This window comes from Pantherophis guttatus, chromosome 8 (genome assembly GCF_059756535.1).
Source record: "Pantherophis guttatus breed Tessera chromosome 8, ASM5975653v1, whole genome shotgun sequence".
NCBI classification, from domain to species: Eukaryota; Metazoa; Chordata; class Lepidosauria; order Squamata; family Colubridae; genus Pantherophis; species Pantherophis guttatus.
In genome coordinates this window covers 77,132,555-77,151,900 of record NC_142070.1, presented here as the reverse complement: position 1 = coordinate 77,151,900, position 19,346 = coordinate 77,132,555, and positions in this window count along the sequence as shown.

Here is a 19,346-nt window from a genome sequence, read left to right as displayed (position 1 = left end):
AATATTGGCAGTAGGGTATCTTGATAATTATCTCTAGTAAGCACACAGGCAATGATTTATTTTGAAGGGAAATTAGGTCATAGAGAACACACAAAATTACAGGGGTATTCAACTGATGCTTTGGGTGGCAACTAAAAAGTATCGCTTTTTTAGAAAGTGAAGTGCATAGTAGTAAAAGGACAGGCAGAGTCTGGAGGTGGAGTCAAGAGAGTAATCAGCCTGGAGTCATTACGTTCCCATAAGTGGTCTAAATCCTTTTGGAATCCTTTTGAATTCCATTAACTCGTGTCTATCTTCAATTTAGTGTTGACTAGATTCTTGTGTATAGGCATCTCATTGTACATAAAAGCTATAAGTGATAAATCATGTGTCAGCACTTCAAGCTGTATTTACTCTAGTGCTGACATAGGAAGAAGAAGCGGAGGCATCTGGAAAGGGACGTTTGACTTTTCACCTACTTATTTTCCCTGGAGATAATATCCCCTAGGAGATGGGATAGGAGGGGGGAAATTCGTTTGAGTTGGAGCAGTAAATAGGGGTAGAGTGATTTGGAAGATGGCCAATGAGTGCAGGGGAGTGGGGAACGGAAAGGGAGGGTTTTGGGTCCGGAAGTCAGTGTTGGCTGCAATTGGAGTCAGATTCAGAATGTCGTGCTTAATAAATGGGAGTTTTACTTCAAAGACTTTGTTTGAAATGCAATTTATTTGAGACGACTTTGAAACCTGACATCATGATCACAGCAGGGGTGAAATGCTCCCGGTTCAGACCGGATCTCCTGATCCGGTAGCGATGGTGGCAGGTGGTTTGGAGAACCGGTAGCAAAAATCCCTCCCCCCCCACATGCCCAGTTGAGCCGTGCGATCATCAGAGGCTCTTTTTTTTAACTTTTAAAAGCATTTTTTCTACAACCTCTCTAGCTGAAAAAATGCTTTTAAAAGTAAAAAAAAAGAAAGCCTCTGATGATCGCACGGCTCAGCTGGGATCGTCAGAGGCTTTTAAAAGCATTTTTTCTACAACCTCTTTGGCCGAAGAGGTTGTAGAAAAAATGCTTTTAAAAGTAAAAAAAAAAAAAAAGTTGGCCATGCCCACCCAGTCACATTACCCCCCCACCAAGCCACCCCCACAGAACCGGTAGTAACAAATTTTACATTTCACCTGTCAGGTTTCGGTGTCGTCTCAAATAAATTGCATTTCCAAACAAATAGTCTTTGATGAAATCTTTCATTTATTAAGAACGACAATCTGTCCCCGACTCATCGTAGCCAACACTGACTTCCTGACCCCAAACCTTCCCTTTCCGTTCCCCAATTCTCTGCGTCTCATTGGCCATCTTCCAAATCACTCTCCCCATATCTACTACTTCAGCTCCCAGGAATGTCCCCCCTCCCATCGCATCTCCTAGGGGATATTATCTTCAGGGAAAATAAGTAGGTGAAAAGTCAAGCGTCCTCTTGCCAGCTGCCCCCTCTTCTCCTCCTTATGTCAGCACTGGAACGAATGTAGTTTGGAGTGCTGACATCACCACTGGTCCAATACCTCTTGAATTCCATTAACTCGTGTCTATCATCAACTTAGTGTTGACTAGATTCTTGTATATAGGCATCTCATTGTACATAAAAGCTATAAGTGATAAATCATGATCATAGACATCATAAAAATACATTCATCATAAATCATAAAATTCAACACTTAGTGATAGTCATAGGATACTAAGTAAGCAATCAACATAAATCGTACTAGGAAACTAAATAAAACAATACAAATTGTAAAGATATAAGCAACAGAGTTATAGTCATAAGTAGAGAAGGAGATAGGTACTAGGAAGGATGAGAAGAATAATAGTAATGCAATCTTACTAAATAGTTTGTTGTGGAAATTTGATGTTTAGCAGAGTGATGGCATGGGGGGAAAAAACCTGTCCTTGTGTCTAGTTGTTCTGTGGTGTGCAGTGCTCTATAGTGTCGTTTTGAGGGTAGAAGTTGAAATAATTTATGTCCAGGATGTGAGGGATCTGTAGATATTTTCACAGCCCTCTTTTTGACTCGTGCAGTATACAGGACCTCAAAAGAAGGCAGGTTGGTAGCCATTGTTTTTTTCTGCAGTTCTAACTATCCTCCGAAGTCTGTGTCTGTTTTGTTGGGTTGCAGAGCCAAACCAGACAGTTATAGAGGTGCAGATGACAGACTCAATAATTCCTCTGTAGAACTGGATCAGCAGCTAATATGAGATGCACCCTTAGTTACAAAGAAATAGTGAGAAAAAAGAAAACATTTGTTTGTCTTGCACAGGGTGCTTTTTGGAGATAGTCCTGTACGAAAGCAACATTTGGTTCCTCCTTATCAATCAGTTTTAATAAGAAAAAAAATAATTTGTCACGTTATTTTAACTACTTGTAGGCACTTTTTTTAAAAAAAATTGATTTATATGCCGCCCTTCTCCGGAGACTTAGGGGGGCTTACAATGCATTAAGCAATAGCCTTCATACTTTTGTATATTTATACAAAGTCAGCTTATTGCCCCCACAAGCTGGGTCCTCAATTTACCTACCTTAGAAAGGATGGAAGGCTGAGTCAACCTTGAGCCTGGTGAGATTCAAACTTACAGTAATTGCAGACAGCTGGTGTTAAATTACAGTGCCTTGTCTGCAGAGCTATCCAGGCACTTGCAATGTGATCCACATGTGAAGAGTTCAATTATGTACTTGCTTGTTCATACCCATGACACAGAAATCTTCACTTACTGGCAGTGAATTCAATGGCATTCAAGGGGGGGCGGACTTTGCCCTTTTGTGTCTATGTAGAGATTGCAGACTAATTCCTCGCTTGACTCTTTCCCCCTAGCTTGGCCAGTCTCTCTTTGACAACCATGGAAAGGATAGCACTTGTATTAAAATACTCATTTCCTTATTCTCCTCTCTTTTCTAGGCAAAATACACTCTCACAAACTTCATTGTGAACGTCGCCTAAAACTTCTTTTTAAGGGGCAATGAACAATGTATAACTTAAGTGGAGAGAAGAAGAATATAATTTTAAGACCTTATGTCAACCCCAGTAGGAAGTCTGGGTCAGGAAATCAATTCCCTAGGAAGGCTGAAATGACTTTTACTGAGAATGGCCATAACAACAGAATCTTGCACGGCTGATTATATTATATTGCTTCCTCCTTATTGTTAGGTGAATTAGGGTTGTGTCCAGAGGTGAGTTTCATGTAATTTAACAACCAGTTCACCCAGAATCGAAAATGTGAGCACTTATGCTGCATCAAAAAACACGGCAATTCGCATTGGGGTATATCAAAGTCAAATGCATATTAAAAGGTTGTATAATGCATTACTGGAAATAGATTCAGAAACAGAATTGGTTAAGGACTGTATGATAAAATGGGCACAAAATTTTCAGGAACCAGTGATGATAGAAACATGGGAAAAGATTTGGGTTAGAAATGTTAAATTTACACAAGCACAAAACCTAAGAGAACATTTTTATAAAATGTTTTACAGGTGACATTTAGATCCTAAAAAATTATCATGTTTGTACCCAAATTTGCAAGCTAAATGTTGGAGATGTGAATGTGATGATGCATCTTATTATCATATATGGTGGACTTGTAAGAAAATCAAAGCATTTTGGATAAAAAATTGATGGGTGATGCAGAACATCCTGAAAAAAAGGTTGAAATTTACTCCGCAATTGTTTTTATTGGGTATAACTACGGATTGTACAGCATTAGAGACTAAATTGATTTTAAATTTAATATCAGCAGCTAGGCTGTTGGTAGCGCAATACTGGAAGAAGGACTTTTTGCCTACTATTGAAGAATGGACATTGAAAGTAGCGAATCTAGCAGAAATGGAGAAAATTTCAGCGTATTTGAAAGACTATACACAATAAAGATATATATCGGAATGGAGAAGATGGATTGACTATATTCAAAATAAGTATCAGACAAGAAAATATCAAATAGCTTATGAACGAATGTTAAATTTTAGAAGTATTACGTTATCTATAGTGGAGTTAAGGCTTCAGGGGGGGGATTTGGTAGTTTAAGGATAGTTGGGTTAATTTAGCTTATGACTGTTAATTGAAATACCCTGTATTTTGCTCTGGGAAGTCTGGGGGGGGAGGGGGGGATGGGGAGGATGGGGGAAGGGGGGGTGGGGGGAGGGAAAAAGGGTGGGGGGAATACTGGGGAAAATATTTTTTTTGTAAAACTTTTCAATAAAAAAAAAACACGGCAATTCGCTCATGCACGCCATCCGTGCATGGATGTGGCATCAAAAAACACGGCAATTTGCTCACGCACGCCATCCGCGCATCTGTGCGGTGTCAAAAAACACAGCGATATTGGACGGGATTGCAAACACCAGTTCGCCTGCTGAATCACACCCCTGGCCATGTCACCTGAATCACTTCTGAATGACATCTTGTCATTAAGGTCTATAGACTTAAAACTGTTTAAGCCCCTTTTGTCTAAGAAATCATTCTTACATATTTCTTTCAAGGTCATCATCCTTATTCAACGCACCATATTATGTCCAGCAGTTCTATGCTACTATTTGTGATGTACAATATCTAATGCTTTCTAGTAAACATAGTCAATCTGTCATTTAATTTGGAAAAAAGAAGGAGAAGATTGCAGTTGATTCTTCTTAAAAGCACCGAATAATTGTTTGAACTGCTTGAAAACAATTAAGCGCAGCTATTTTTTTTTTTTTAAAAAAAATCTGTCTATAATAGGGGAAATTCTTTTAATCACCTTAAAAGCAATTTATGAGAAGATGTCAGCTTGGCAAATATCATTTACAACACTTCAATACTTTCATTGTTCTTTTCATAAATTCCATCTGGTCTGTAATAATTATTCACTTTCGGTGCCAAAAGCGAAGCAAAACCATGTAGGAAAGCACTTTATATCTCTAATAAAAAAAGAGGAAAGACTTTTGTTTATTCCAGAGGAAAACAACTCATTTTTTTTTTCAGTGGATGCAATTGGACGGCAAACCTTAGGATTATCAGAAAGACTCCTTCCTTAGGCCATATGGTTGTTGAAGAAAATCTTTTCTAGCAATGAAAGACAGCAATATGTGTTGTGGTCTGCCAGCAGCCCACGGAGCTGGCAGCAGGATCGAACGCTGAGGATGCTGGGAGGACCATGGGGCAGTCCTGGAGTCAGGGGAAGGCCCAGACGAGGGCTCTGCGTTGGAGGCAGAGATGGGGCCAGGGCCATCTGAAAGTGATGCACAGACTCCGGAGCCTCCAGAGCCAGACATCAGAGAGGCAGAGGAATAGGAGGAGCCTGTTCCTAGTGCACGCATGCGCAGAGCTGCCAGAAGGCAAGAGCAGCTAAAGCAAAAAGGACCACTTGGGAGTAAGGCTGGGAGATGATTGGCTTGTCCCATAAGGCTTAAAAGAGCAGCAAAGACTCTTGGGCTCTTTGTAGGAAAGCAACGTTGCTACATTTTTTTTTTAGTCGGTGTCTCTTGTTTCTGAACTTCGTGGGGCTTTGCCAAGAAAGGCCTTTGGCAGGGGGCCAAAGAAGATAAAGGTTTGTGATAAGCTGAAGGATTTTTTCTGAAGGACTTGTTTTGGAATTAATTTGGACTAAGATGGGAATGAAGTAATTCCCAGCTGTTATAATAAAATAGGTTTGTTTAAGACTAAATTGTGTCTTGTAATGACTAAATGAGCTAAGGTCACAACAATATGCTGTGCATCTGCCCAAAAATGTCATAGTGGTTCTGGGCTGCATCTACAGAGAGATAGTATCCAACATCACAAGAAGAGATGGTATCACTTTATATTGCACTGATGAGACTGCACTTGGAACATTGCCTCCGGTGGAGACCCTGGAAAATGTGCAGAGAAGTGGAACAAAGGTGATAGCAATAGCAATAGACTTATATACCGCTTCACAGTGCTTTTATAGCCTTCTCTAAGTTGTTTACAGAATCAGCCTATTGCTCCCCAACAATATTCCTGCAGAACCGTAAAGCCTACAAACTTGAAATTGGGCATGTATGTTCCTCTTGGTTTCTAGGTGCTCGCTAAGAAAGGATTTTTTGAAATGACCATCAGATCATTGGTATTTCATATATAGTATTATTTTCGCATGCTCTGATGCTACGGAGTTAGATGTGCTACTCCCCCTCCCTACCTGAAAAGAACTCTGTTCCAACTGCCAGTTGCCTTATATTAACACACTCTGATGCTACTCCTTCACTAAACCAGGTGTGGGCGTGGCCAGCGCATGACTCATCTGGTCTGCAGGCTGGAACATTCTACTCCCCCTACACCTCTGTTCCAACTGCCAGTTCCCTTATATTAATACGCTCTGATGCTACCGAGTTACATATTCTACATTAAGTTTCAGGCTTTAAGTGTCAATTTAAAGTGTCAATCACACCTGATCACATAGTTTTCTAGCGAAGCATGGGCATCTAGCGAGTGTGTGTGTGTGTGTGTGTGTGTGTGTGTATCTATATATATGTGTATGTATGTATGTATGTATGTATACACACACACACACATATGCATGAAAGTTCCAACCCACCTCAATTGGTCTAAAATCAATCAAACAAATACACTGATTTCAAGAAAAGTAATGCTGCTGCCTGAAACTTTGTCATATTGTTATATATGACATTGACTTTCTAGCAGGATATCCAAAACTGTGTCTCAGAGAAAGAACATGTTAAATTGAGATAATCTTTTGTGAACTTTTTCAGACTTGTTCATGCTCCTTAATTTTGGTTTTGCTAATCACATTGATTTCTAAGGTCTGGGATAAAGCTGTAATGAAGTCTGAAGGACAATGAAGGGATTATCATATATTTTTGGTTTAGAACTGAGTTTCTTAGTCCCAATTGTAGTTTTACTGCCTATTTTTTTTTTAAAAAAATAGTATGGACATGTTGCATGCCTTCTTTTGAATTAAATGCAGAGTTAACTATTATCTCCACAATTTTGTTTATATCAAGTATTTGATTTATTATTCCTCTTACTGTGAAGTAATGAATCACCCCCATAGATCACAAACTGTCAAAGAAGCAGCTTGATTAATGTTATATCTTGGGAACTTTGATTAAAATAATCATGTCATCAAACCATAATATATGATAACATCAGAGTTTATTCTAGGAAATCACCTTCCTTCGCTCAGCATCCGAGCCATCCCAAAACTGGTTGCAACACTTATGATAGATTAGACAAAGTTTTCATGACGTTAACAATATTATCTTTTTATTAGAATAGAATAGAATAGAATAGAATAGAATAGAATAGAATAGAATAGAATAGAATAGAATAGAATAGAATAGAATAGAATAGAATAGAATAGAATAATGGAATGAAGAATAGAATAGAATAGAATAGAATAGAATAGAATAGAATAGAATAGAATAGAATAGAATAGAATAGAGTAGAGTAGAGTAGAGTAGAGTAGAGTAGAGTAGAGTAGAGTAGAGTAGAGTAGAGTAGAATAGAATAGAATAGAATAGAATAGAATAGAATAGGAGTAACAGAGTTGGAAGGGACCTTGGAGGTCTTCTAGTCCAACCCCCTGCTTAGGCAGGAAACCCTACACCTCTTCAGATAAATGGTTATCCAACATCTTCTTAAAAATTTCCAGTGTTGGAGCATTCACAACTTCTGCAGGCAAGTTGTTCCACTTATTAATTGTTCTAACTGTCAGGAAATTTCTCCTTAGTTCTAAATTGCTTCTCTCCTTGATTAGTTTCCACCATTACTTCTACATTCTGGAGGATCTTGGAAATAAATAATTAAGGGGACCCCGTGTTCATTTTTTTTAGTCAGCAGGATAATTTCCTGAGACATGAATACAAAAGGTGCAAGTAAAAGTCAGAGGAGAAGAGGAGTCAAGAGAGGACTCAGCCTAGAATCGTTACATGTCCACAAATGCTCCTCATGAATACTGTTAACTCTTATCCAGCACCAATTTAGTGCTGACTGTTAATTGACTAGATCAGAGGTGGGCTTCACATACTCTAGCAACTGTTTTGCCCAGTACCGGAAATATGACCGCGTGTGTGCCATCTGCACATGCGTGTGGAGTCACAAAACACAGTGATATAGGATGGGATTGTGCTCAGGCAGGTGGGCAGGCCCACCCGCAGGTCGCCACTATCGGTTCGCCTCGGGACTAGATTATTGTGAATAGTCATGATCGATAAATCTTCTGAACGGAAACTTAACGTGTGATCCTGATTCTTCACACCTGATAAAAGATGTGTGGGAATTTGAAGAAAAATATAGTACAGGGAAGGAGTCCCCAATCCCTGGCTCACAGCCCACTAATGGAACTCAGACTGTTTGAAACTGGGTCGCGGAAGAAAAGGACAATCACGCATGTGTGAAGCTCCAGTCGTGCAAGTGGCGGGAAAGCATGCACATGGACACAAAGCGCTACTTGGGTGTGTGGAGGGCACTTGCGCTTGCACACGGAGCTCCATTTGCATGAGTGCCACTCACAAATGGAGCAGTGCAGATGTGCGTGTACCTGCCACTCACACGTTTCCCCACCTGTGCTGGACTGGGCCACCAAGCTGGAAATGTTGGGGACCGCTGGTCTAGGAAATTGTTCTGTCCCCCCACCTCACATAGGCAGACACACGAGCAAAAGACGTCTACCAGTAATTTATTTTTACAAGCCGACCTGAATTCTTTGGCAGATCAAAGTTCTGGCAGCTACTTTCTGAATGCTCATGATATGCAGTTTCGTCCGTCACAGAGCCTGCAGAGCAACCCCACCCACTTTTATCCCCTGTGGGGCATGGCTCAGTGACTCAGCAATCTCTGGCCCTTCCACACCTCTTCCTTTGCTCCGCACGCCTCTCCCTCCGATGCTTCCTGGGATCAATCCAAGATTGATCTTCATGATTCCCTATTAGTGGGTGCTCCGACATGCCTTCCTCCTGGCCTTCAGCTGGAACCTGAGGCATTGCCAGAAAGGAGGGTCCTGGAGAGGGAGGCCTTGTCAGTTCCTCCCCATCACTTCCAGAGTCATCTTCCTCTGTGAGGACAGGCTCGGGAGCCGGAGTCACAACAGGAATGCATTATAGATGTTCACCCTGAGACAGACAGCTGGGCAGAGACTCAAACTGTGGTAGACTCTTCCATTCGAAGCCTCTTCCCTCTTCTTTCCTGTTCACAGGAACTGCTATTAAGGAAACAAGTAGTCCTTAATGGGTCTACATCAGGGATGGGTTCTACTTACCTTTACTACCAGTTTGCAATGGGATCGCGCTTGCGCTCGCTTCGCTCATGCACGCGCCAAGCTTCTGCGCATGTGCAGGTTGCCTAGGATGACATCTGGGGTGATGGGCGGAGCCTCCCGCCAGTTTTACTACCGGTTCTTGTGAACTGGTCTGAACTGGGGGCAACCCACCACTGGCCTACATCTACATGGAAGAAAGTAAGCTCTGGGGTACCACAAGATTCTGTCTTAGGCCCATTACTCTTCAATATCTTCATAAATGACTTAGATGAGGGAATAGAAGGGGAACTTATGAAATTTGCAGATGATACTAAGCTGGCAGGAATAGTCAACACCCTAGAAGATAGGCTCAAGATCCAGATGGATCTTGACAGCCTTGAACACTGGGCCCTATCTAACAAAATGGAATTCAATGTAGAGAAAAGTCTTACACTTAGGCAAGAAAAAACAAAAGTACACATATAAACTGGGTGAAACCAGGATTAATAGCAGTAACTGGTGAGAGGGATCTTGGAGTCTTAGTGGACAACCAGCTAAATATGAGCCAGCAGTGTGCAGCAGCAGCCAAAAAAAGCCAATGCAATCCTAAATTACATTAACAGAGGGATACAATCAAGATCAAGGGAGGTAATATATCACTCTATAAAGCCTTAGTAATGCTTTATAGCATTACTTTATGCACACTTAGAATACTGCATCCAGTTTTGGTCACCACACTATTATGTAGAGATGTTTCTAGAGTCTCCTCTAGAAAAAGTGCAGAGAACAGCAACCAGGATGATTATGGGACTGAAGACTAAAACATATGAAGAATAGTTGTAGGAACTGGATATGGCTAGTTTAGTGAAGAGAAGGAGCAGGGGAGACACGATAGCAGTCTTCCAATATTTGAGGGTCTCCTGATCAAGGAGAGATTTCAACCTGGAAATAAGGAGAAATTTTCTGACAGTGAGAGCAATCAACCCATGGAACAGAAGTTGCCTTTGGAAGTTGTGGGAGCTTCATCACTTGAGACTTTCAAGAAGAGATTGGACTGCCATTTGTCAGAAATGGTGTAGGGTCTCCTGCTTGGGTGGGGGGTTGGACTAGATGACCTACAAGGCCCCTTCCAACTCTGTTAATCTGAAATAGAAAGAAACACTAAAGCCTTACCTTGCTCCATCCCTCCCTTGTTTTCTAAAACCATTCTTGGCTTCTTCTTTTTTCCAATAGAAGAATTTAATTCCAAAAATAATATGTACCAGGGTCCTTGGATCCCATCAAAATTAATTATATATAATTAGTTTCCATGTACTGTCTAGAGCTCTATGTGTGAGGTTCATGTTGTGGTCCGCCAGCAGCCCGCGGAGCTAGCAGCAGAGTCAGACAGTGAGGAGGCTGGGGAGGACCATGGGCCAGTTCTGGAGTCTAGGAAAGGCCCGGACGAGGGCTCTATGTTGGAGGCAGTGATGGGGCCAGGGCCATCTGGGAGTGAGGCATGGGCTCCAGAGCCTCCAGAGTCACACAACAGAGAGGCAGAGGCACAGGAGGAGCCTGTTCCTAGTACACGCATGCGCAGAGCTGCTAGAAGGCAAGAGCAGCTAAAGCAAAAAGGATGACTCGGGAGTAAGGCCAGGAGACGATTAGCCCCTCCCAGAAGGCTTAAAAGAGCAGCAAAGACTCTTGGGCTCTTTGTAGGAAAGCAACATTGCTAAATTGGTTTTCCAGTCGGCGTCTCTTGTTTCTGAACTTCATGGGGCTTTGCCAAGAAAGACCTTTGGCAAGGTACCAAAGAAGATAAAGGTTTGTGATAAACCGAACGACTTTTTCTGAAGATCTTGTTTTGGAATTAATTTGGACTAAGCTGGGAATGAAGTAATTCTCAGCTGTTATAGTAAAATAGTTTTGTTTGAGACTAAATTGTGTCCTGTAATGACTAAGTGAGCCTAGGTCACAACAGTTCATAGGAGAAAAGACTATTTAATTCCCAGGAGTAAAATCAGATTGCGAATATACTTGCAGGAAAACACACTGCTATTTTGCTGTAATGTACAGCACCTGGATCTGGATCCGGATCCTTCCGGTGAGTTTTATTTTGAAGAGTTGATTATTAATTCTCAAAAAAGGAAGAGAGAGAAGAAGAGAGCGAGAGGAATGATTCATTCTTGTTTTAATCAGAGCTGGTTATTAAAGGGCAATGAGGCATAGTGTACCTTAATCTTCAGAAATCCATAAAGTAACAAGAGTTTGATTGGTATGGAAATATAAATAAAATAACTATCCAAGTCTGTTTTATCTGTCAAAGGTAGGGAAATATGACATTTGGATATGCCCAAAGCAGTATGTTTTCCCTAGAAATGTCATCTTTCCATTTCCATCAAAATCTTAGCGTACATATTGCCATGATCAATTTCCTGATGCATTATTCATTGTTCCTTATCTTACAATGGCATGGAATCTATCTCCATCTAATACTGTACCTAAACATTTGATTCCTTTAAAATAAAATTTAAAAAAAAAATTCCTTCTTGAAGGAGAAGGAGAGGCAGGTCGACAATTAATAACTTGCTGCTTTTGCAGCTCAATTTTGATTTACAACTTTTTCTAGTGGCCATCTCCCAATCATGATTTAGCAATTAATCTCCCGATTATTAATTACTCTCATTGCAGCTAACCTTAATTAAAGTGTGTTCTGTGGGTTGTAGGTTGGAGTGGAAGAGAGAATATTCAGAGGCAGATGCCGGCAAGGAATTTCAATCAAGCTGAATAAAATAATCAGTTGAATGAGCTTGACTTATATAGTGATTCCCAGTTAGGACAATGATTTATAGAGAAGATATAATGGTAGATTGCCTTTTACAGGCTGGTTGCAATCCAGGTGAAATCCTTTTGGTATTTCTACAAAGCAACTCTGTATTCAGAAGATGTCAGAAGTCAGAACTGCCATCATACGCTTGAGCTTCGCATTCTCTAGCTGCCAGTCTGCCATGGACTAGGGGTGAAATCCATCTGGTTCTGACAGGTTCTGGAGAACCAGTAGCAGAAATTTTGAGCAGTTCAGAGAACCGGTAGTGAAAATTTTGAGTAGTTCAGAGAACCGGCAAATACCACCTCTGGCTGGCCCCAGAGTGGGGTGGGAATGGAGATTTTGCAATATCCTTCCCCCAGGAGTGGGGAGGGAATGGGGATTTTGCAGTATCCTTCCCCTGCCATGCCCACCAAGCCATGCCCACCAAGCCACACCACGCCCACCAAACCATGCCCACAGAACCAGTAGTAAAAAAATTTGGATTTCACCACTGCCATGGACTATGGGAGGGAGGGAGCCAGTTGAGAGGGAGGAAGGCTAACTACTCATCGTACCTTAAAGAGACACCATCTCAGGGTCAGTGTTCTGACCCAGCAGAACCAAGAAACAGAACCCCTTGTCCCCCCCCAAAAAACCCCTCTTTATTTAACTACTGTAAATTCATGGCATTCACACACAGAAAAGTCCAGGCAATAATCCTGCCAAGGGTTAATTGCAATAACAGACCTTATCAGTCCTTGGATAATTGCCAGGCTGAGAGCTTCTAGTCACAAAGTTGTAAATTAATTCCTGGCAAGAAGTCTCTGAGGCATGTTTTTCTGTCCCCGCACCCAACCAGCCAGCCGAGGGTTAAATAAACTCTTCAAACACTCAATCTTCAGTGCCAAGAACTTTTTACTCCGATAACACAGACAAAAATACACACAGTTTGAATAGTCCAAGTTTGTAATGAAATCCACAGCAAATAGGCGTTGTGTCCAAAGGTGCAAAGTGACTCGCCAGAGATTAGCTTTGTCCGTCACAGAGTCCGAATGGCCACCACACTCCCTTTTATAGCCTGTGGGGTGTGGTCCAGTGACTCAGCTTAATCTCTGGCACGCCTCCTTTTCTGCTGCTCACGCTTGTCTCTCCAACGCTGGCGTGGGTCCAACCACAATGTTTCTTCGTCACTATCCAATGGCTCAGAAACACCTAGCTCCTGGCCAATCTCTTCTCCTTCAGGAGACACCTGAGGCATTGCCAGAGAGGAGGGGCCTGGAGAGGGAGGCCTGGCTGTCTCCTCTCCTTCATGTTCGGAGCCTTCTTCCTCCAATAAAATAGGCTCGGAGGACGGAGCCACAACACATGTACCATCATAAGCAAATCTTCCGAAAGAAATACGAACGGTTGTCTCCTGCAACCACCACTCCACTTTTCCTTCTATTTATTCCCTAGCCAGGAAGGGGCCATTCAGCAACAATGTGTGCCTTTTTTCCCAAGTCAGCCCCAGTTCCTCAGTTGTTCTCCTCTCCTGACACCTCTGCGCATACGCACATCTGGAACAGGCCTCAGCTGTTCTTCTTCCCCACTTATTTTTGACTCCGAAGGCAGCTGGGAAATGTCGGATGGCCCTGGCTCTATCTCTGCTTCTGATGCAGAGCATCCATCAGAGCCTTCCCCAGGCTCCAGAACTGGCCCAAGTTCCTCCCCAACCTCCTCATTGTCTGAGTCTGCCACCAGTTCCACTGGCAGCTGGCAAGTCACAACAGTCAGAGCACTGGGAATGGATTGCAAGGGCTCACCAACCAGCCCGCCGTTGAACAGACAGTTCCCAAAACAATTTAATTTATTCAAATATGATTGGACAATAAGGAACCAGCAGGGGGAGGAACTAGAGAGGAACAAGGCAGGGAAAGTTTGGCACATGAACTTCAGCCCTCACTTTGCTAGATTGCAACCCACTTATATAACCCATATATATAAAATACCAAATTTATATTTGCTGATAAAGAAATAAAGGGAGACTAGTATAGATCTATTTCAAGCTATTTAGCTCTCATCAGCTAGCCTTACTTGGATGAGAGCTAAATAGGTTGAAATAGATCTATACTAGACTCCCTTTATTTCTTTATCAGCAAATATAAATTTTGATATATATATATATATATATATATATATATATATATATATATATATATATATATATATATATATACACACACACACACATATATATATACATATATATATATATACACACACACACACACATATATATATACATATACATATACATATACATATACATATACATATACATATACATATACATACATACATACATACATACATACATACATACATACATATATATATATATATATATATATATATATATATATATATATATATATACACATATATATACATATATATACATATATATCTCCTGTACAAAGACAATGACAAATCACTTTCATATTGTTGCGAAGAAAATTACATACACACAGAAAGAAAGACATTTCCAGGTTTGACTTTTCTATAAATTCTGGCTGGAAACTATTCTTTAAAATATGCAGTTTCCTACACAGACATTCACTTAGTCTGACACTGTAGGGGAAGCACTGATTAATATATGAATGAAAGTATTGGTCATTGGCAAATATACCTAAAAGTAATACATTTTTCAAGATTAATATATCTATTGCTCTGGAATTGGAATAAACAGATTAAGATGAATTGCTTAACACTGTTTAGTGCATTATTGAAAGGTCTAATATATTTCCCAAAACTCTATTATTCAAGAGTCTATTCATCCTTAATCAAAATTCTATTAAATAGCCAGGATGTATTGTTCTTTTGTCAGTTTCACCGTAATTCACATAAAAGCAGCCCTATAGTTGTTAGCAGTGGTGAAATCCAAATTTTTTTTACTACCGGTTCTGTGGGCATGGCTTGGTGGGCGTGGTGTGGCTTGGTGGGCATGGCTTGGTGGGCATGGCAGGGGAAGGATACTGCAAAATTTCCATTCCCACCCCATGTTGTGACCCAGGCCCAAGTAGTTAGTATTAAATACAAACGTTCAAAAACAAACAGACTTTATTAGAACAGCTGAGAATTAACTCGTTCTCAGCATAGTCCAAACTAAATTAAAGCAAATTCTTCAAAACACCATTCCTCAGTTTATCACTGACCTTGGGATAATTAGGCAAACTGCCAAAGGCTTTTCTTGGCAAAAGTTCAGAAGCAGAAGACGCCGACAAGAAATGAATACAGTGAAACAAGAAACAATTCTCTCAACGTTGTTTTCCGGCAAAGAGGCCAAGAGCCGTTGCTGGTCTTTTAAGCCTTATGGGAGGGACCAATCATCTCTTGGCCCTACTCCCGAGTCGTCCTCTCTGCTTTATCTGCTCCTGCCTTCTGACAGCTCTTCTGATACGTGCACTAGGAACAGGCTCCTCCTGTTCCTCTGCCTCTCTACTGTCAGCCTCTGGAGGCTCCGAAGTCCGCACCTCACTCCCCGATGGCCCTGGTCCCATCTCTGCCTCCAACACAGAGCCCTCATCCGGGCCTTCCCCAGCCTCGAGGACTGGCCCATGTTCTTCCTCAGCCTCATTGCTGTCTGACTCTGCTGCCAGCTCCACAGGCTGCGGGCGGACCACAACACCCCACTCCAGGGGAAGCATACGGCAAAATCTCCATTCCCACCCCATTCTGGGGCCAGCCAGAGGTGATATTTGCTGGTTCTCTGAACTACTCAAACTTTCTGCTACCGGTTTTCCAGAACCTGTCAGAACCTGCTGGATTTTACCCCTGGTTGTTAGTCTTTATGGTATCTATGAGTTAAAATGTAATTGTTTTAAGCAGAATTTTCAAACTTTGACTGAATGATGGTTGGATCATATGGTCAGTTGGCTAGTCAAGTGAGACTTCAAGAAGCAACAATGGGCTTCCACTTTCAAAGACTGAATGTTCCTTTGAGTGGATTAAGTGGATTTTGATAATGTGGAAATTATCAAAATTTGCACATTATTCTGACTATGTGATGCAAGCTAGTGATGGAACACAGAAACAACTATGCTTAACCAGTATGAGTGAAGTAAAAAAAACCCCACAATTGATAGATCAATGGACAAATGGACAATGATCATCAAGAAGAATTATGGGTTATACCCGGAAAAGTCCATTTGTCCCTATAATTAGCAATAGCACTTAGACTTATATACCACTTTGTTTAGAGTAGAATAGAATAACAGAGTTGGAAGGGACCTTGGAGGTCTTCTAGTCCAACCCCCTGCCTAGGCAGGAAACCCTACACTACTTCCGACAAATGGTTATCCAAAATCTTTTAAAAACTTCCTGAGTTGGAGCATTCACAACTTTTGGAGACAAATAGTTCTACTGATTAATTGTTCTAACTGTCCGCAAATTTCTCCTTAGTTCTAAGTTGCTTCTCTCCTTGATTAGTTTCCACCCATTGCTTCTTGTCCTGCCCTCCCTCAGGTGCTTTGGAGAATAGCTTGACTCCCTCTTCTTTGTGGCAGCCCCTGGAACACTGCTATCATGTCTCCCCTACTACTTCTTGTCATTAAACTAGACATACCCAGTTCCAGCAACCATTCTTCATATGCTTTAGTCTCCAGTCCCCTAATCATCTTTGTAGTGCTTAAGAGGCCTGCTCACATGATACATTCCAATTACATTGCTTTATTGCTCGTGTCTATACACAAGAATTTGGTCAACGAATGGTCATCACTAAATTGGTGCAATAAAAGAGGTAAGAGAATTCAAGAGTGGATGGATGTAGACCATTTGTGGGAACGTAATGATTCCAGGCTGAATCCTCTCTTGACACTGCCCCCAGGCTTTGCCTATCCTACTGCAATACAAAGGGACACAGTGGCTCAGTGGCTAAGATGCTGAGCTTGTCAATCAGAAGGTCGGCAGTTCAGCGGTTCGAATCCCTAGTGTTAAGGATATTGTTGTGTTAACCAACCAGCAGAGCGTAGAGCACAGGGAAACGGTGCTGAGAGCAATGAATAAAATACATACAAACTGGTTTATCAAAGTTTTTACTTTGTAGTGAAAAACAATCTCATAGTTTTTAAACAATCCAAGTCTTTGCCAGTCAAATCAGTCCAGTGATACAAAAGTCTTCTTATCATACAAAACACCAGCAGGTAATAATAGCAGCACATTCATGCTGGTAACAGATCACGATGGTAGCATATCCACCCACGATGATAGCATCTCCGCACACGATGGTAGCATATCATCACACGATGGTAGCATATCATCAATGACTACCTTTCAGCTCCCTTCTTAAATACAGTTGCAACAGAGCTTATCCAATCAGGATACAATGACTCAGCATTACAATGACTCAGCAATACCTCTTAAAGTCATATAATACATATTCAAGTTAAAGTCATAGAACACATATATTGTCCATATATTGCCTGGACAACCTGTTAGGCATACACCATATCCTAACACCTAGTGCCGCGCTCCTGTTACTTGTCCCAGCTTCTGCCAACCTAGCAGTTCAAAAGCATATTTAAAATGCAAGTAGAAAAATAGGAACCACCTTTGGTGGGAAGGTAACAGCGCTCTGTGTGCCTTTGGCGTTGAGTCATACCAGCCACATGACCACAGAGACGTCTTCAGACAGTGCTGGCTCTTCGGTTTGAAACGGAGATGATCACTACCCTTAGAGCCAGGAACGACTAGGACGCATGTGCAGGGGAACCTTTACCTTTACTTACTACAATACATTTTACTTTCTAAGAGATTAATGCTTTTTTACTGCCACCCAAAGCATCCGTTGAATGCCTTGATATCTATGTACTTTTGTGTGCTCTTGACCTTGAAGTACACACAAGGCTTCACATTGCCTCTCCCCTAGTTCTTGTAAGTCAGTTGGAAACCACTGTTCACATCTCAACTTCCACGTGGATAAAAATGTTTAATAAAGTTGTCTATGAAGTGGGAAAGTAGTAGGTAAGTCAAACCAACAATTGAAATAAATTGAAGACTCTCTTACTTAGAAATTTGGAAGACTTGAGACCTTCTAGCTAAACATGTCTATCCCTCCAGAGGCTCCTTAAAGATATGCCCACGGGGAGAATTGATGAAGCAATTTAGCTTGCCTACAGTAGCTCTCCCATTGAATCGTAAGTATTTGACAGGAGGACAAGGTCAAATTTTTCAAAATGGCAGGTGTCCTTGCATTCAATGCATCTCCCAATGTATCTCTCCTAGAGTGGTGCGGTGGCCTAGAGGTGGAGCTCTTGCCTCACAATCAGGAGGCTGTGAGTTCAATCCTAGGTAGAGGCTGATATTTCTCTGTCTGGGCACAATGAGATTATATCTGCTGAACAAAACTCCGTGTTGGCAACAGGAAAGGCATCCGGCCATTAAAACGCTCTGCGAGTTCCATTCAGTTGCCCAGACTCCACCCTGCAAGGGATTATGGAGTCGTTAAATGATGATTCAATGATTAAATGAAGATCCCGGATCTGCGCACTTTCCGCCGTGCCCTCAAAACATTCCTGTTTCAGCAGGCCGGCCTGGCCTAACTTTCCCTTTATATTGCTTTTGATTTTGTTTTAAACTGGGATGTCTTGAATTATCTAGGACCAGAGTGTTTAGTATATTTTAATTGGTTTTTTATTAACGTTTGTATTACATGTATTTTTATCGTTCGCTGTTCACCGCCCTGAGTCTCTCAGGAATAGGGCGGTATATAAATTTAATAAATAAATAAATGATTCAATGCATCTCCCAAAATCAAGACAGGCATATAGTTCTGAGCAGTTTCCTATAGACAGTTCACCCATAGACAGAAATCTTGCCAAGCTAAAGCAAACCATTAGCATCATTATGATGTACTCTGAGGACCTCTAAGGAGGAGCTATCTGGACTTTCTTCCTACCAGCCAAACTATCTAAACCTTGCTGTTTCTTGCTTCTCTGGAATGCAGCTCTTCCCACCTGGGGATCCAGATTTTTCATGTGAGCAGGAGAGGAAAACAATTGCACGTCTGAATTAGGAATGAAACAAAGGATCCTCTCACACAGCCAACATGCTTCTCTGCAACAGGTGACTGTCCCCTCAAAGTATCATAAAATAGGGAAGGAATACTCTGCATTTTAAACACAACTTCTCTTTCCTTTGCAATTTCTCATCCTTGCCGTTTAATATTTGCCTTCTTCCTTTAGACTTTAGTGGGAGTGGGGAAGAAGAACGCTTAGGAGAATAAAGCACACTCCATTTTCAAACAGAAAGTTGGTCTCCATTGTTAAGTGAGAAAATTAAACCTCACTTTATTGAAATGATGCTCCTGCAC